The sequence below is a fragment of the Struthio camelus genome, chromosome 2, assembly GCF_040807025.1.
Source record: "Struthio camelus isolate bStrCam1 chromosome 2, bStrCam1.hap1, whole genome shotgun sequence".
Taxonomy (NCBI): domain Eukaryota; kingdom Metazoa; phylum Chordata; class Aves; order Struthioniformes; family Struthionidae; genus Struthio; species Struthio camelus.
The window spans coordinates 118,281,018-118,293,080 of NC_090943.1; the positions used below are offsets into that span (position 1 = coordinate 118,281,018).

Below are 12,063 nucleotides of genomic sequence, written 5' to 3' on the forward strand. Positions count from 1 at the left end.
TACTGATGAGATCACTACTGAAATATTTATGGCAATTTTGGTTTCTGTATTCCTGGAAGAATGCTGAGAAGCTAAACTGGGTTTGGAAAAGAGCCTTAGGCAACATTAAAGAATTGGGAACTATACTTACAGCTAGAGATTCAAGCATCTCAATCAATTTAGCTTATCAAAGAGAAGAATAAGGAGTCATTTGATCTACCTGTAAGTGCCTCAAATCAGATGAAGGATACTTCTGCCTAGAAAACAAAGTAGTAAGACAAGATACTTGAAAGCGAACATAGAAATTTATGCCACAATGCAGACATAGAAATAACATGCCAATTTGAATAGGATAAGTGCTATTTACTGTGACAGATACTGTATAAACGGTAGTTCTAAAATCAAGATGAGAACATTTTCTAAAAAGATGTGCTTTACTTAAGCTACGAGTATTGGACTTCAAGCAGTAATTAATCAACACAAACTGTGGAACTTCTGTGAATCATGAATTTGAAGATGATGAACTAAATTCTCTCACTTGGCCTTAAAATAAGTGAAAATTATCATCTTCATTGCTAGCAAGTAGAATCAGCCAGATAAAATAATGAAATAGAGGGAGAGATAATAAAAAGGCAAAATATGAATTGAAATAATGCCTCTTTAAAAGGAAATTCAATTTCTTTTCCAATAAACATAGCATGTCAGTTGAATTCTGATTCTTCAGAGGAATGATTCATTAGTGTTTTACAGTTTCTGTGGGGTTTTTAATATAAATTTTAACAAAAAATATTTCAAGCCTTTTCCAATAGAATTGTTCTTATTTTTGGTGAAAAGTGATTATTAAAAGTAAAATAAAATTACTAAATAACTCTATATGTTTAAAAAGTTTTCTGTGCCCTATCTATAAACCAATGAAGAGAGAAATTCAGAGTTAGGTTAGCCATTCTTTTACTCTTGTTTTGTGAAAGACTCTTGCTATAGATTATACCCTTAACTCGCAGTCAAGCTGCTTTCTTCAAAGTAGTGTATTTTAGAAGAAAGTATTTTTTTATATACATATAAATGGGTAAGCAAAAAACTTTTTTATGCATAAGGACTTTGCTTCTTGATTTCTTCTTATCTAATTCAATTATTCCTTCTCAGTATATAAAATTCGTTTTCCATTTATAAAATGGTAAGTGAAGTAACAGCAAAGGGTTTGATCTTTAAACTGTGTAACCATTAGTTTAATGTCTGCGGGCATTCCTGTGTTGTTTGATTTTGTTTCAGCCAATTGTAAACAAGTAAAAATGCTGGTTAAAGAAGAAAACCTTTTTTATACTAATTATTATAAATCCCAAGTCAAACATGTTTCTTCTCTAATTAATTCTGGCAAAGGAGAAACTAACGCATCAATTTTCTGTCCATGCAGTTAAAATAATCCCTACAGAAATGTCCAGGTGTTGATCTCACAATAGGAAGTAGATTTTAACCTAGAATGTGTTCTCCTGACACATGAGAAATCATAACAGTGCACGAAAGCAGTTCCATGTTTAAAAGTGTTGAAAATTTAAAAATTACAGTAGGCATTACTGAGCTCAGAAATGTCCTGGGGCTTCATTTTGCATGCTTTCAATGAACTTCTTCCCAGGAAAGAACTGTCAGAAGAAATAGAAGCTTTCAGAGAGGCATCATGAGATTTTAAGAACTGCATGTGTAACGCAATCTTGTGAAAGTCTCTTGTCCACAAAGATTATTTGGGAGGACTTCTTACACTAATTCTTCAGCCTTTCACCTCCCCCAGAAAATTACAAGATATTTTATAATTTCTTCTCTCTCAGAAGAGCATGGAACCAAAGTACAATTAATGTTTTGATAGCAATAAAATAGAAGTATTCTGAAAAATTTCAAATATTGCTCATTAATAGATAGTTGTGAACAAATAATTTCATAAAAAATCAATTTGTAGTTAGAAGTTGACCAAAAAAAATGCTAATCAGATAGAAATGATATATTTTGTTATGAGTCTATGATAGGACAAGTCTTACCTTCTCCTGACAGCAAAAGAAACTGACCAGCCTGTGTTGTGAACTTGCCTTAGAAGATTACAGCTCACTCAACCATAATAAACCTTGCATGAAATACTTCACATGGCACAACAACAAAGAAATGTATTATCTCTGAATGAAACAAATGGAATAGAAAAAGAAATAGCTTTCAGCAGATAATGTAAAATTAATAACCATAAGATCAGTGTGGGATAAGGATTGATTTGGTTGTTGACCTGCTGGAAAGCAGCTTTGCAGAGAAGGACCTGGGTGTCCTGGTGAACAACAAGTTAAGCATGAGCCAGCAATGTGCCTTGTGGCCGGGAGGGCCAATCATATCCTGGGCTGCATTAGGAAGAGTGCTGCCAGCAGGTCGAGGGAGGTGATCCTCCCCCTCTACTCAGCCCTGGGAAGGCCACATCTGTACTGTGTCCAATTCTGGGCTCCCCAGTACAAGAGAGACACGGCACTACTGGAGAGAGCCCAGCGGAGGGCTACAAAGAGGATGAGGAGACTGGAGCATCTCTCCTATGAAGAAAGGCTGAGGGAGCTGGGCCTGTTTAGCCTGGAGAAAAGATTGAGAGGCAATCTGATCAATGTGTACAAGTATCTGAAGGGGAGGGTGTCAAGAGGATGGGGCCAGACTCTTCTCCGTGGTACCCAGTGATAGGATGAGAGGCAACGGGCACAAACTGAACCACAGGCAGTTCCATCTGAACATGAGGAAAAACTTCTTTCCTGTGAGGGTGACAGAGTGGTGGAACAGGTTGCCCAGAGAGGGTGTGGAGTCTCCTTTGCTGGAGATATTCAAAACCTGCCTTGTAAAACAATCCTGTGCAATATGCTCTAGACGACCCTGACTGAGCAGGGGGGTTAGAATAGATTCTTCAGACGTCATTTCCGCCTTTGACCGTTCTGTGATTCTGTGATTTCTCCACTTTATTTTTCTTCTCTTGATGAACTGATGCATTTTGCCTTTGGGCACAATAACACTCATTGCACTGTAGACCATCAGATTCCCCCCTTTCCCTCATTGCTTTTCTGATGTCTAGTCAAAGACAGCTTTAATTCTATATCTGAATATCAAGATCTAGAAACTCAGTAGGATGCTATATATATATTCATTAGAGACATAACCAGTGTAAGGTTATCTCTAATGCTTGCATGGACCTTAAGTGCTTAACTTGGGTTTGCCCCAAGTATTTTGATTCAGTCAGCTCCTATATGAAGACCTAGAAAGCAGACTTAGCCTATAAATGTTCATAGCAGAAGGTGAAGGCAATTCTTTTTTTTTTTTTTTTTTGCTGCTACCTTAGTACTTTACAGCTTGACATATCACAGTTATTCCACCTATGAGCTTACTGGCATGTTTTCTCTACCATAAACGTCCACATTTTTACTGCCTCTAGTATGTTCTTTTGCTTGGAGGCAGAAGAAGTCAGACCACGTATATCTAGGGAGAATCACTTTTTTCAGAACTCTCTATATTTGTTCTTCCCCACAACCTAGTCATTGTGTTCACTTCTCCAGGAATAAGGCTGGCTCAGTATGAAACTATCCCTGTTACATTTACATTATGAAATGATTAGGATACTGATTTAAATGTGGACAAACTGAAGGAAATAATATTACTACTATTATTATTGCAAAGGCCCCTATGCCAGGAAACTTTCTTGATTTTTTGGTTTGCATTCATATTACTTAGTTTTGAGTGTTAACAGATATTAAAGTCAGTAAATGATGCAAGTTCTCTCCTTCAAATTTTCTTACTTTCTGGAAAAAATAAAGAATAAAAATGCGGCAATTTTCAGCCCAGGTGAGGTACAGGCAATACTGTAGGAATAGGAAAGGAGGTAATTTTTAAGAAATTAGCTGTGGTAGGATATTCAACATTTCTATTATAAGTATAGCTGTTTCAAATAACGACTTTGTGCCAAAGCATATTCTAAATAACTTCAACTTGCCAGGTGTTCCTTGACATGAAGTACATCTGCTCCCATCATTTTCAGAACAGACTTCAATGCTCTCTAACTAGGTAAAGACTACCTGGAAAACTTAATGATGTCGTTCACTAGGCAGCCATCCAGCTCCCAGATAGATTTATTGGACTTACAGTGAGAGGTTGTTATTAAAAACTGGTTACTTTTCAGAATAATTTATCCTGAGCATCATCTTTGTCCATAACTCACATCCTTTCTAGACTCGTTCTTGGTGCTATGATTAATAATGAGAAAGCTGAAATTACTTAAGTCCAAAGGTAGGGCACAGGGAAAATCTGCTCTTCTTATCTCTCAGTGGCAAATAACTGTTATTAGTTCAAGCAAGGTAAACAGGTGGTACACGGAATGCTGTAAGGCATGTATGTCTGAGAAACCAGGTGTTGGATGTGTCCAACCTGAAAATCAGACATAGCATGAAAAGAGAGGTCAATCTTGTTCTTTCTGGGTGCGATAGCACTCTTAATTAGGAGCAGATGAAGTGAGGGTGTGGGCATGTGTGTGCATTTAAATAACTTCAGGGTGCCAGAAAACCCTTATCTTTTTATTTTTGGCCATGAAGTATGCCTGCAGGTGTGGTTGAGTGGTTGATAGAGAAGGGATATGTTCCTAGAGAAATTTGATTTCTAAATTTCTAATATATATTTTTCATTTGATATAACAGCATATGAAGCCATATGCATGAAGTACTTTCTTCAGTGTTTTAGCATCATGAGACACACATCAAATTATGCATTGGAATAAATGAGATATATTAATATGACATTTTAGCCTAGTAAGTTTACAAGCTAATAAATGTTCAGTATGATAGTTTCTATCGTATTTATTTTCTATTTTAGTTTTTATCATCGTGTAAATTTGTTTTTAATTTAACTATTAGCAACCCTCTTGGGTTATGAACACTTTGGAAGATATAGTGACAGCATTACTGTTAATTCATATTTTTTCCTGTGTTAAAAAACACTTCTAAAATTTGTGTGTGTGTAGATGCACTAACAAATAGTAGTTGAGATATATTGGGCATTTATATCATGAAGGATGAATTCTGTGGCTTCCCCATGCTCTTTCATTACTATCTTTATCGCTGTTTTGTAATACGCTTTTTGTAAATAGTGTGCAGTTAAACTTTTATTTTCTTTCATTTCATAATACATTTTTCCTATCTAATCACTGCTGAATATTCCAATGATAAAACAGAACGGTAACTTTGCATTTAATTGTAGTGGAAAAGCTGTGCAGAATGAAAATTGTACTTTCCAGTTTTCCCCTGCAGAGAAGCAACGTTCTAATTTATTCTACTGTTTTGTTCAACTTTAGCATTAATGCTAAAGACACTTTACGTTGGCATCTTTGTATTTTAACACTGAAGTTAGAATCTTCCCTATGGAATACCATCAGCTGAAACCCTTCTGCAAAGTCTTCTGCAAAAACTTACTTTCTGTGTCTGATGTCTATAGAAAAATGAGAAAATTATATGCCTTTTTGTAGTTGCTTACAAAACCAGAGGATATTGCTAGCCTTTGAATGAGTTAAACTGTTGATTTTTACCTGCTGGCTCCCTGTACCTTTGCGAATACTCATTATCCACCTGTCTTAAATAGTGAGACACCAATAAAGTACATAAACGAACTCTGATAATTCTTCTAAACCATCCCTGACTGCTATTCCTTCTCTTTGCATTCATCTTCTATATTTGCTTTAAAACACAAAAGTGTACTAGGGTACATGCTGTTGGCTGAATGGCAAAACTGCTGCAGGAAAATGTGGTTTTGAGGATGACAGTGTGAAATTCTCAAAATACAAGATAATCAAAAGGCTACATCTTTGACTTTATGAACACAAAGACACTTTAACATACTCTTTCTATGTGTTTATCAAATATCACTTAAATGAATTATTGAATAATTCTCACCTGTTTATTTTCACAAGTTGCAAAGACCACTCTCATGATTTGGCACTCTTTGTTCAACAAAACAAGGAATTGCTGAAACAGCACTGAAGATGATCTGTTAAAAAGCTTTATAACAGGACTCCCACTTTCACTCTCCATGCCCTTGTTTATTACAGCAAATTTTTGTGCAAGGTCACTGGTGTTAGGAACCATCTCTTTCACAGGGTAAAGAAATAAATCTGTCCATAAGAAACTATAGTCATATTACTGTTTTTCTCTTTCTTTCTTCTCTTCTTAATATCAATTGTACCTTATACACATGTTCTGAATATAATCTTTTTTACATACATAAACTTGAGCATTACTATCTGTATCCTGATCCTGATTATCTGTAAAAGTGTTTTCCTTCTTTGCTGCTCCCTTATATGCAATGGAATGAATGACCCAGCATTTGAACAAGATTGAGATTTGCATGAGAGCTAGTTGGTAGAACTAAAAATGAAAAAGATTAGAGTTAGAAGTTGGAGACCACTGGAAAAATTACTGCAAGCTATAATGCTACCTTTTCTGAGGACACAAATTTTTTATCTATTAAATAGCTAAATAAATTAGGAGTTACAAATTTAATCTCAAAGTGCTGTGCTTCACAGGAAGGTATGGGCTTTGCTCACGGACTTCATGTGTCTGTACTATTTGCCCTTTTTTCTTCTTTCTCTCCTCCCTCTCTTTCTATGATTAAGCTATTCATTCACTCTACTCACACATTAATCTGTCCCTCAAATTCTTTATTAGCAAGTAACAAGTTCTGCAATTCCTTATGTACTAATAATTGCTATTGAAAGTAGATATAGAACTAAAGAACTTAACCCTTAGAAGACAGAAAAACCTGAACCAAGAAGAAAGATTTCTGCTTCTTGAAAGTGAAACTATCCGAATTAATATTGTATTAATTGTGTGATTACAATATTGTATTATTGTATGAGTTTTCTGAGACAAAGAGTTTGTTCGTAATTGAATAGTTAAGCTGCTAAATATGATGACGAAGGAAAATACACGACTGTCTTTCTTGTAACTAGCAGAGTGAGAAAGGGAGCGATGCAAAAGCATGAATATCTACAAATACATCACTAAAATTCCTTTTGACAGTTGATGTGAGTTCAGTGCAATGACGCAATTTGTTTACAAGCAAGTGAAATTGGTATCACTAGAAAATTCAAGTTTATATTTCAGACTCTAGCACTGTGGGTTTAGAAAGCCACCTACAGTTTAAGTGAATGGGCTACGAGATATTTTACATGATTCTAAAGCAGAAATCATAATCTCCTCTTTCAGTACTAGTTTACTGCTAGAAAGGCCAGTTTAAGGCTTTTCTTGGTCATGGTAATGTTCTTATGCATATCGAGGAGGAGGCTTGCAGTCTTGACATAGCAATGGGTGAGGTTACTGCCAATAGAAAAAATAATTTTTTCATTCTCTTTGGCCAAATCAGCACCTCCTCATGGTTCCCTGGAGCAAGCTGTCTCGTGTAGGGTCAAACTGGCACTTGCTACTGTGGAGGTAGCCGCTTTAATCACCTACTGAGTTCCTCTGGAGTGAGATGTTCTGCACTGCAGCAGGATCCAGCTCTGGCTACAGAAATAGGACATGCAGAGGTTCAAAGGTATGTATTAAGCCATTTACGGTTAAGTTGTTTGGGTTGGGAAGAGGAATTAAATTTAATTATAAGTTAGCTAAGCACCTAGAAATCCTGGTTATGGGCTAGAAGCCTGGAGCATTAGGTATTGTATAAGCATGTGGTGAAAAGATTGTCTGTAGTATTTTATAATTATCAAGTATGTGCTTGCATCTGAAAAGATTTATGAAATAAGTATTATTTAACTTTCTGCTTTCACGTTACCTATCTGTTCACCACATGAAATTGTCAAAAATGTTCAGAGAAATTTTTAGCAGTGTTAAAAGTTTAAGTTTTGGTACTTAAAAGATCATTTATTCCCTCCTTTACACAATATGCCTTCTTGCATTTATGCACATTCGTGTCAAAGCAAAAATATAGCTAACAAAATGTTAATAACACAAAGTAGAGAGAGAGAAGAGTTAGAGTAGGTGAACTGTGTTTTGAACAATGATACAAGGCGCTTCTCAAAGGGTAAATTTAAAACTGAAAGTATTAAGCTGAAAGAGAATGGTCCAGGACAGAGGCCAAGAAACTAATTCTATAAACGTTGATGCGTGGGTTCCGTCCTATCCTTAAGAGTAACCTCATTGATTTCCACTGAATTGAGAGCCTAAGTCTATAACAATACTAAATGCTCAGAACTCCAAACTCTTACAGAAGTGAAAGTGAGTTAATGGGACCTCTCAGATTATATTACATTTACACAAACATAGTAGTGAGATTTGTATACACCTCAGGGTAGAAAGAAAGCTTTTCAGAACACGAAAATATATTTTTGTCGTTTTACTGAGGGTACAGAGAAAGTACCTCAGATTCAGAGAATAAACCTCCTTTAAATATCTTAATCCTTCTCCCTGTCCTACTACCTCCTGCCTAGCAGTCCTGCTCTTGAGTACATTCTTCACCTGCGTCATCACATATACTGTAGTCTTCACAAAGTGCTTCCCCAGTCAGGGATGAGATGCTAGTATAATTATATGGCAATAAGAACTAAGGTTTTTTTAAAAAGTCAAACTGCACAAGATTCCTGTTGGATTGAAACAGAGAGCAATATTTGCTCACATAATCAGATACCTTAGTATTAATACCAATATCAAGTTTTGTTTTCTTTTGTCAGGAGATGGGATGGAGGAAGGAGAAGAGGACTGACTCGGGCATGGGCAGAGTTAGAAGAGAGTTTTGCTTGAAATGTACCCTATTTGAAGATGTGGAAGGTTCCTTTCCATAATATGTGAGCCCTTGCCTGTATCCACAGAAGGATAAATTTGGCCATATATACCTTTCTCTGTTTACTTTACAGTTGATTAATGTGATGTCTGTGAAAATAAATGCAAGCATTAATTCTGATTAACTTTTGTTGCACTGCTAGCACATCCTTAACTTTTAAAATTAATTGGCCTTGTTCTCATAGTTAGATTTGTTTTATGAAGAGTAACTGTCTCTGACTCTTACTGCAACCTTTTCAGAAAAGTGGATGATGTAAAATTTTCAGAGATATCAGCTAGCTGAACCTTTACCCAGATCAACCAGACCAACCTCTTGTTAAATATGGGGAAAATTCTGATGTCCAAAAGTTTTTGAAACCTTTCCGTAGCATGCATTTTGTAAATGCATTTTCTAAGTGAACTCTGGATGTTTCCACTTATATTTAGAAGCTGGAACAGGTGCCCTGAACCCAGTTGACAAATTCTCAGTGACAGTATTAGCAACGTCTGGTATCGAAAGACTCGTCTATTAGCTGAGTGAATAACTTGGCCTGAAGGCTGCAATTTTTCCTCTTTGATCTATAGCTAGATGCAGGGCTGGGCTTCTGTTATCTTGGCCTGCTTCACACTAATTCTTCTCTTGCACTCTCCCATCTATCTGAATGTAACTTTTGTCTCTAGTTTTTTTCTCACTTTATTAGCTCTCTAGAAGATCCTCTTCTGTTCTGTATTTGCAACGTACTTGGCATGGGAGAGTCAATCCTCCCAAGCATGGTTTCTAAGTGTTACAGCAATATGAATACTAAAAAATCTCTTTTCTCAAAAGCCAACTACTGTATTGGAGTGTATTCTTTGTGAGCATGGTTGCTCAAAACCAGAGAGTTATATGATTGCATGGGATGCAGACGGATAAAATTTGCAATAAATAGCCCATATTGTGTTCACAAAAATGCTAGAAAATAAGCAGGCATGGCATCAAAAGTAGTTGAGAATACGTTTCTCAAGATTTATGATACTTTTAAGTGGCATTGGTTATTTTCTCTTATGGAACGTAATTCTAGGCTAAGTTGTCCAGGAGGACGAGAATATATGTCTTTCTGCTGTCTGTTGACAGCAGGAGATAATTCATCATCCAGTAAAGCTCTTTCCATCCTAGGTCTTGGCCTAAATCCAGATTGTCCTAGGTCCAGAATATACTGGCTTTAGCTAGATCAGCTTGTAATTGGCCTTTGGCTAACTCCTCTATGAGTCCAGTTGGATACGGGGTTGTAAGTATTCAAAGCTGGTTTAGTTGATGGCGATCAGATTAGTTTGTTTTCAAGGAAAAGGAGAAGAAACATTCATTTTCTGAGCACATTTCAGGCTAGGTTAAAAAAAAAGTATAGCAAGTTATATATTACATAGCAAGTTATTAGACCTTGTAGAGGAAAAAAAGGATGATAAATAGGAAACCAGCTGATGAGATAGCCCTTTTGACTCTGCGAATTCCGACGCTGACTGTCTGTTTCAAATAGGCATCATTTGCTTCTGGCGGTGAAGGTCAGAAGCTGGCTGCTGGTCTCGGGTTCAAAGTGTTCTTGGGGATTTAGAATAGCTCCTCTGCAATGAAGAGTTTGATCCCAGAATAAAGAAGGCCTGTTGGTTACTGTGGTCTGCTACTTCCCATTAAAGAATATTAGATGATTATCAGACAGTAAGGCAAAAACAAAGTGTTAATTGATCAGGGAGGAGTAACATCATGCCCACTGCCACAGAGATATTGAAAACAGCATTTAGCAATCTCGAGGGTTTATTCCTTACTTTCATTTAAGGCTATGAATTTATCCATTTAAATATGCATGAAAATCAATGCAAACAAACAAATCTTTATATTTGGATAGGCCTATTTGGGTACTTTGACAGAACAAGTGTATAATCTCAATTGCTTTCTTCCAAAATAGTGTTTAACGATGAAGAAATGGGACTTTCACTGTTTCCCACAGGAGTCTGTTCCAGGGACTAAAAGAAAACAGGTACATATGAAGTAATAGGTCCAAGTGGTAACTGTACGGAAACTTTAAGGCATTTCAAGTGTAAAACTTCCTCCCTACCCTTTCCCTCCCTTCCCTTCCCAGGTCTGTTTTCCATGGGATTATGGTTTAAAAAAAGTGATACTTTCTTGCATAAACCTTCTTTCTTCAAAACTATAGTTCTTATTCTTTTTAAAGAAAAAAGAATACTGCTACTTCTTATTCTTGCTAACCCTGCAGAAGCAATGTATCGATGCAAGATATAACTGGTTTATATCTGGCTCAAGGAAAAGCATCATTATTAAGCACTAAGCCAAAGCACGCTCCTGAATCGTTCTAACCTACAGTGATGCAGAAAGAACAGCACTTAGTTTTCAACCCCCAGCCTGTGTTCAAGAATGGCAATTTGAAAAGTTCTTTAAATAAATAAATTGAATGAGGTGTTGAGAAGAAATTAGCATAGGACCCTGTAATACTGTGCTTGGTAAATTCAACAGCTTACCTATACCTAAAATATTCTGTACCCCTTGTTGCTCCCTGGTCATTCCGATGGCCTCTGTATCCTCTTGATCACAGCTACACCAGCCCCACACATGATGTGATTTCTTTATGAACAAGTTCAAAACTGGGTTTTTTTTTCTTGCCTTCAGCTTCCGTATATGCTAGTCAATTGTACCAGCTTTATGGCCTGTGTCACTGAAGCAGCAGCACAGAGAAGTTATGGGGCAGAAGTTCTTCCCTGAGTTATAACTAACCACCAAATTGCTGACTATGTTACACTGTGGCACTTTTCATAGGGATGGAAATTTTATCTCTCCTCATTGGCCAAGCTCTTTTTCCTTATACCGTGATGTTGGAACTAAACAATATTCCAGTTTTCTTCTTGCCAAAGGCTTCTGCTTCAAAGAAATTGCATCACAGATGTGTGATGATTTATTCACATTAGTTAACTGTCCTTTACTGAATGCTGTTTTACCGTTAAAATAAAATTTAACACGTATTAAAAAAGGAGCTAAGTGGGTTTTTTATTTTTATTTATAAGCGTCTAGGAATGAAATATTACCAGGCCAGATCAAAGCTTTTGGTGCTGGAGCTCTGTTGCGCAGGAATGATTTACATAAGAATGCTGTTGGGTATGCTTTATAGCTGCCTCCAAAAAACTGTATAGAACATGCCCAGCTGTATAGCACTTCACTGGTATCTGCACATTTCCAAGATGGTACTAGCTCTATTAAAAACTGAATGATTACAGATTAGTTTGCTGATTATTAGAAAACAAG

The 12,063-nt window shown here is 36.4% G+C and overlaps 1 long non-coding RNA gene across 1 annotated transcript in view; it reads left to right on the forward strand.

Annotated features, from left to right (window-relative positions):
* Positions 1-9,405, forward strand: part of LOC104139100 (uncharacterized) — a 28,182-nt gene extending 18,777 nt beyond the window's left edge. Inside the window, exons 2-3 of the long non-coding RNA XR_693039.2 lie at positions 7,384-7,554; positions 8,687-9,405. This is a non-coding gene — a long non-coding RNA (uncharacterized lncRNA). The remainder of the gene's footprint in view (positions 1-7,383; positions 7,555-8,686) is intronic.
* Positions 9,406-12,063: the final 2,658 nt, after the last annotated feature.